This window comes from Schistocerca americana, unplaced genomic scaffold, assembly GCF_021461395.2.
Source record: "Schistocerca americana isolate TAMUIC-IGC-003095 unplaced genomic scaffold, iqSchAmer2.1 HiC_scaffold_1187, whole genome shotgun sequence".
Taxonomy (NCBI): Eukaryota; Metazoa; Arthropoda; class Insecta; order Orthoptera; family Acrididae; genus Schistocerca; species Schistocerca americana.
In genome coordinates, this window is record NW_025725250.1 from 7,501 (window position 1) to 15,000 (window position 7,500).

At 54.0% G+C, this 7,500-nt stretch overlaps 2 non-coding genes across 2 annotated transcripts; both read right to left on the reverse strand.

Moving 5' to 3' along the window:
- Positions 1-163: 163 nt before the first annotated feature.
- Positions 164-318, reverse strand: LOC124562816. Its single transcript, XR_006969642.1, has one exon. It is a non-coding gene; the product is annotated as a 5.8S ribosomal RNA (ribosomal RNA).
- Positions 319-669: 351 nt separating this feature from the next.
- Positions 670-2,579, reverse strand: LOC124562822. Its single transcript, XR_006969647.1, has one exon. It is a non-coding gene; the product is annotated as a small subunit ribosomal RNA (ribosomal RNA).
- Between the last annotated feature and the right edge of the window lie 4,921 nt (positions 2,580-7,500).

Sequence of the window (7,500 nt, forward strand, 5' to 3'; positions counted from 1 at the left end):
CGCCAGCCGGCTGTGCACGCTACCGAGTAAGTACCGGTATGCGAACCGCCAGGCGACGGGCGCGCATCGCACGTTTAAGGAGGCGCGGCCGGCCCCACAGGCGGCCGCGACGCTCCCAGGTCTGCGAAGCGGGGCAAACGCCGCGCGCTTCAGTATACGTAGCCGACCCTCAGCCAGACGTGGCCCGGGAACGGAATCCATGGACCGCAATGTGCGTTCGAAACGTCGATGTTCATGTGTCCTGCAGTTCACATGTCGACGCGCAATTTGCTGCGTTCTTCATCGACCCACGAGCCGAGTGATCCACCGTCCTGGGTGATCTTTTCTTAGTTTACACTGTCTCTTTCAAGACAGTTGCATAGGCGGGACGTAGGCGTGTGGCGGCCCCTGTTCAAGCGTTCTGTGTCCAACGGCCTCACGGCCGATGGGCGTCGTACGGCTCCACACCGGAGCGGACAGGCAGTCGGGCGAAAGTCATTCAAAACCGGCGCCAGGCGCCAGGTGCCGCAGGCCAGCCGCTCCAGCGCTTCAGCGCTCGTACCACACAACATTGGCGTTAGTTTTGAGAAGCACGCGTGGTTCCGCACGCGGCGCACGGCTACTGCGAGCCGTACAGGTAGCGTGTTGCGCGACACGACACGCACATCGAAAGACATGCAGTCTAGTCGGTAATGATCCTTCCGCAGGTTCACCTACGGAAACCTTGTTACGACTTTTACTTCCTCTAAATGATCAAGTTTGGTCATCTTTCCGGTAGCATCGGCAACGACAGAGTCAATGCCGCGTACCAGTCCGAAGACCTCACTAAATCATTCAATCGGTAGTAGCGACGGGCGGTGTGTACAAAGGGCAGGGACGTAATCAACGCGAGCTTATGACTCGCGCTTACTGGGAATTCCTCGTTCATGGGGAACAATTGCAAGCCCCAATCCCTAGCACGAAGGAGGTTCAGCGGGTTACCCCGACCTTTCGGCCTAGGAAGACACGCTGATTCCTTCAGTGTAGCGCGCGTGCGGCCCAGAACATCTAAGGGCATCACAGACCTGTTATTGCTCAATCTCGTGCGGCTAGAAGCCGCCTGTCCCTCTAAGAAGAAAAGTAATCGCTGACAGCACGAAGGATGTCACGCGACTAGTTAGCAGGCTAGAGTCTCGTTCGTTATCGGAATTAACCAGACAAATCGCTCCACCAACTAAGAACGGCCATGCACCACCACCCACCGAATCAAGAAAGAGCTATCAATCTGTCAATCCTTCCGGTGTCCGGGCCTGGTGAGGTTTCCCGTGTTGAGTCAAATTAAGCCGCAGGCTCCACTCCTGGTGGTGCCCTTCCGTCAATTCCTTTAAGTTTCAGCTTTGCAACCATACTTCCCCCGGAACCCAAAAGCTTTGGTTTCCCGGAGGCTGCCCGCCGAGTCATCGGAGGAACTGCGGCGGATCGCTGGCTGGCATCGTTTATGGTTAGAACTAGGGCGGTATCTGATCGCCTTCGAACCTCTAACTTTCGTTCTTGATTAATGAAAACATACTTGGCAAATGCTTTCGCTTCTGTTCGTCTTGCGACGATCCAAGAATTTCACCTCTAACGTCGCAATACGAATGCCCCCGCCTGTCCCTATTAATCATTACCTCGGGTTCCGAAAACCAACAAAATAGAACCGAGGTCCTATTCCATTATTCCATGCACACAGTATTCAGGCGGGCTTGCCTGCTTTAAGCACTCTAATTTGTTCAAAGTAAACGTGCCGGCCCACCGAGACACTCACTCAAGAGCACCCTGGTAGGATTGCAACGGGGTCCGCCTCGGGACGCACGAGCACGCACGAGGCGCGTCGCACGCCTTCAGCTCGCCCCACCGGCAGGACGTCCCACGATACATGCCAGTTAAACACCGACGGGCGGTGAACCAACAGCGTGGGACACAAATCCAACTACGAGCTTTTTAACCGCAACAACTTTAATATACGCTATTGGAGCTGGAATTACCGCGGCTGCTGGCACCAGACTTGCCCTCCAATAGATACTCGTTAAAGGATTTAAAGTGTACTCATTCCGATTACGGGGCCTCGGATGAGTCCCGTATCGTTATTTTTCGTCACTACCTCCCCGTGCCGGGAGTGGGTAATTTGCGCGCCTGCTGCCTTCCTTGGATGTGGTAGCCGTTTCTCAGGCTCCCTCTCCGGAATCGAACCCTGATTCCCCGTTACCCGTTACAACCATGGTAGGCGCAGAACCTACCATCGACAGTTGATAAGGCAGACATTTGAAAGATGCGTCGCCGGTACGAGGACCGTGCGATCAGCCCAAAGTTATTCAGAGTCACCAAGGCAAACGGACCGGACGAGCCGACCGATTGGTTTTGATCTAATAAAAGCGTCCCTTCCATCTCTGGTCGGGACTCTGTTTGCATGTATTAGCTCTAGAATTACCACAGTTATCCAAGTAACGTGGGTACGATCTAAGGAACCATAACTGATTTAATGAGCCATTCGCGGTTTCACCTTAATGCGGCTTGTACTGAGACATGCATGGCTTAATCTTTGAGACAAGCATATGACTACTGGCAGGATCAACCAGGGAGCTGCGTCAACTAGAGCTGAGCAGCCGGCCGCCCGGGAGTGTGTCCCGGGGGCCCGCGCGAACACGCAAGCGTCCGCTCAATTATTCTGCAAACAGGAGGAGGCTGAGCTCCCCTGCACAATACACCTCGAAACCCTCTCAGGTCCCGGCGGCGCGCAGCGCCGTCCTAAGTACTTGGTCGGGTTCGAGAGAGGCGCAATCGCCCGGAGTTTGGCGAGTAGACGCTTTAGGTGCGACCACCCGTGCTCCCAACTGAGCTTGCCGCTGCCGACAGAGGCCCGGGAGCGTGCTGTCGTGGCATTGCCGGCGGGAGACAACACGCGCCACCTACGGTGGCCGGCAGCTCCAACGCCAGCGCCACAGAAGGACAAAAGCCCCACTTGGGTGCCGAAGCGAACTCTCCCAGCACAGCGCACGCGCCAACACGTCCGCACAGCTGCGATACAATCCACCTGCGAGAACCGCAGAGGCGACCGAGCAGCAGACGGCGTCGCGGCGCCGAGCGCCGGGCGGCGGCGCATCCTCAGCGCACACAGTCCTCAATCGGACCAGCACACTGCAGATGTCCACCGCGCTTCGCACCGGGCCCGCGAGGACCTACTTTGGCCGCACGGCGCCGCGTGCAGGGTGCGCCGGCGCGCAGCTGCGCCGCCTGCCGCCTCCGTCGGCCGGCGCGCCTGCCACTGGCCGCCCCCACCAGCCGGCTGTAGCGCGTGCGCCCACGCACCGCGCGGCCAGCACGCCGGAAGGCCCCCCCTCACCGGCCGGGGACGGTCCCACCCAGCCACCGCCGCGTATCGCTTCACACCCACATGCCATTCACGTTCGTGGGCATGGTGGGTATCGCTGAAACAACCGGTTGGTAGCTCAACCGATCGTCGCCATCACTGATTCACCTCTAGCGAGAACAACCGCACCACAACGGTTTACCAGTTCTTCATTTGCGTAACGTCACCAGCAAACGTAGACGTCCATCGCCATTTGCAAATTCAACGATTGTTGCATGCCTGTGTCAGGTGTCACGACACACTATGTCTGCCCACATACACGCAACAACATGTGCACGCTTCGCGAACACGTGGAAGGTGGCCCCCGTACGTATGCGATGTCCATTGCGCGAACGACTGTCAACCGGCCTCTGTCGCATGTCGCAGATGTGGAACGCAGTGCACCATGCTATCACGGTGTGTGAGAAGAGACGACTACGTCTGACAACACGCGCCACTACATCAACAGACGGCTCATGCTGATCGCCATCCACGGCATACCATACTGCAATCCAGCTCTTATAGGGAGACGACACGTAGCTGAGTGCACAATATTTGGACCGTATGGTTCGCCGTTGTTGGCGCAGTCGTGGTACGGTCACACATGTACCACGATGTATCATTCAGTACATGAGGACCAATGTGCGGTACAGTGTGTGATTTGGACGTACAACATCAGCGGACAGTTGCCACAAGCCGTACCACAACGTAGGCTGTGCTTCGCCATGCGAATGCCAATGAACAACTGCGAAGGGCATTGAGCATGTACGTCCTGCCGCCATCCGCATTACAGTGTATAGCTGCAAGGTGTTTAACATGAAGCGATACTCTGGGGACCGGGCAGTGCGAGTAGCAAACTATATTGCGGGGGTTGCAGTTAGGCAACACTACACTAATTTAACGCGTCGTATGACAATTACAGAGCAGGTTAAGGCCCAACGTGTGTTGGGTTAAGGCCCAACGTGTGTTGGGTTAAGGCCCAACGTGTGTTGGGTTAAGGCCCAACGTGTGTTGGGTTAAGGCCCAACGTGTGTTGGGTTAAGGCCCAACGTGTGTTGGGTTAAGGCCCAACGTGTGTTGGGTTAAGGCCCAACGTGTGTTGGGTTAAGGCCCAACGTGTGTTGGGTTAAGGCCCAACGTGTGTTGGGTTAAGGCCCAACGTGTGTTGGGTTAAGGCCCAACGTGTGTTGGGTTAAGGCCCAACGTGTGTTGGGTTAAGGCCCAACGTGTGTTGGGTTAAGGCCCAACGTGTGTTGGGTTAAGGCCCAACGTGTGTTGGGTTAAGGCCCAACGTGTGTTGGGTTAAGGCCCAACGTGTGTTGGGTTAAGGCCCAACGTGTGTTGGGTTAAGGCCCAACGTGTGTTGGGTTAAGGCCCAACGTGTGTTGGGTTAAGGCCCAACGTGTGTTGGGTTAAGGCCCAACGTGTGTTGGGTTAAGGCCCAACGTGTGTTGGGTTAAGGCCCAACGTGTGTTGGGTTAAGGCCCAACGTGTGTTGGGTTAAGGCGCAACATAGGTTAGGTTAAGGCGCAACATAGGTTAGGTTAAGGCGCAACATAGGTTAGGTTAAGGCGCAACATAGGTTAGGTTAAGGCGCAACATAGGTTAGGTTAAGGCGCAACATAGGTTAGGTTAAGGCGCAACATAGGTTAGGTTACGGCGCAACATAGGTTAGGTTAAGGCGCAACATAGGTTAGGTTAAGGCGCAACATAGGTTAGGTTACGGCGCAACATAGGTTAGGTTAAGGCGCAACATAGGTTAGGTTAAGGCGCAACATAGGTTAGGTTAAGGCGCAACATAGGTTAGGTTAAGGCGCAACATAGGTTAGGTTAAGGCGCAACATAGGTTAGGTTAAGGCGCAACATAGGTTAGGTTAAGGCGCAACATAGGTTAGGTTAAGGCGCAACATAGGTTAGGTTACGGCGCAACATAGGTTAGGTTAAGGCGCAACATAGGTTAGGTTAAGGCGCAACATAGGTTAGGTTAAGGCGCAACATAGGTTAGGTTATGGCGCAACATAGGTTAGGTTACGGCGCAACATAGGTTAGGTTACGGCGCAACATAGGTTAGGTTAAGGCGCAACATAGGTTAGGTTAAGGCGCAACATAGGTTAGGTTAAGGCGCAACATAGGTTAGGTTAAGGCGCAACATAGGTTAGGTTAAGGCGCAACATAGGTTAGGTTAAGGCGCAACATGGGTTAGGTTAAGGCGCAACATGGGTTAGGTTAAGGCGCAACATGGGTTAGGTTAAGGCGCAACATGGGTTAGGTTAAGGCGCAACATGGGTTAGGTTAAGGCGCAACATGGGTTAGGTTAAGGCGCAACATGGGTTAGGTTAAGGCGCAACATGGGTTAGGTTAAGGCGCAACATGGGTTAGGTTAAGGCGCAACATGGGTTAGGTTAAGGCGCAACATGGGTTAGGTTAAGGCGCAACATGGGTTAGGTTAAGGCGCAACATGGGTTAGGTTAAGGTACAATATGGGTTAGGTTAAGGTACAATATGGGTTAGGTTAAGGTACAATATGGGTTAGGTTAAGGTACAATATGGGTTAGGTTAAGGTACAATATGGGTTAGGTTAAGGTACAATATGGGTTAGGTTAAGGTACAATATGGGTTAGGTTAAGGTACAATATGGGTTAGGTTAAGGTACAATATGGGTTAGGTTAAGGTACAATACGGGTTAGGTTAAGGTACAATACGGGTTAGGTTAAGGTACAATACGGGTTAGGTTAAGGTACAATACGGGTTAGGTTAAGGTACAATACGGGTTAGGTTAAGGTACAATACGGGTTAGGTTAAGGTACAATACGGGTTAGGTTAAGGCACTTGGGGGGGGGGGGGGGGGGCCCGGTTTGTTGATTGTGATTATCGTAAGTAAATGACTGCGGCATCATCTGATTTGCCACGTCAGGGTGCACCTTTGGCTCATAACAGGCGGCGCTCTGATTCCATGCTTGTGGCAGACCTGTGTCTTTCATTCCTGCCATTGTTTGTGTGGTGTGACAGGAGGCAGTATTGTGATGTTGGGTGCACCCCTGTCTGGGACATGTGTGGGTGTTGGTGGCTTAGCTGAGCAATGGTGGTTGTCGGAAGGGTGGGATATTCTGTTTTCCGAGTGGACCTCCCGGTCTGGTTATGATAGTGTGGATTGTCTAATGTGGCAGAGAGGATGCACTGGGTGTTGTTCCATGCTGGTGCTTACATATTGTCTGTGTGCCTGTTACAGGCAGAGAGTAGTGCGTGATAAGAGTGTCTGGCTGACGTGTGATTGTGAGCAGAGTCTTTCAGCATGTATACGGACAGGTCTATACATTATCTGTATTCTGATGGCTCTATCTATTACTAATCAGCGCCGTGTATACGTTTAATCCGGTTCCAGTCGAAACTATTGTATCTCTGTACATTAGTGACACGGCGAGCCCGCTATGTAGTTACTCGTCTCGGCAGCTTCCACCGGTGTATGGCAAATGATTATAAGGAATCAGTCTAGTCGTCAATACCGATAGTCTGACGTCACATGTCTGGGGTGGGGGACGCTGCGCCCTTCCGGTGGGTCATGGCCTAGGAAGACTCTTCCCACGCAGGGGGGCTTGGACTGTCATTGACTCTTCCGAGTAATATACTTGCCGTACGTTTTTGCGACTGCGAGTGCAACGCTCACCGGTACCGACATGGATGGAGCGCCTCCTAGCTGCCGCTGAGCATCTGCATTCGTACAGCGAGCAACGCGATCGCGTCTGTAGCTCGTACGTGGTACGGCTCGCAGCTCATGTATATGGACAGCGGGAATGTCGCATATTGGACATAACTCTTCATGAAACGCACGTTATAGGGGTGGATTGCACATTGCGAGTGCGAGCAAAGTCCGCCGTTCATCCGCTGGAGTTGCGAGTTGGGCGGTTGGGGTGGGGCACGAACGGGTGCAGGTGGAGTGATTGCCGGTCCACGACTTCGTGCGGCAGAGGCGCTGGCGTTGGGGTGGGGTCGAAAGAAGGGCACTGTGGGCCCATCGCTGTCTTAGTCGGCTTGGCGTCTCATAGATGACGGTATCGTCGTTGCAGGAGGTCATGTTGCGGGAGACCTACAGATGGCGGTATGTTTTGCGGTGCGCTCGACATGGCGGACGTAGTGTTGTCAGATTCGCATAGATG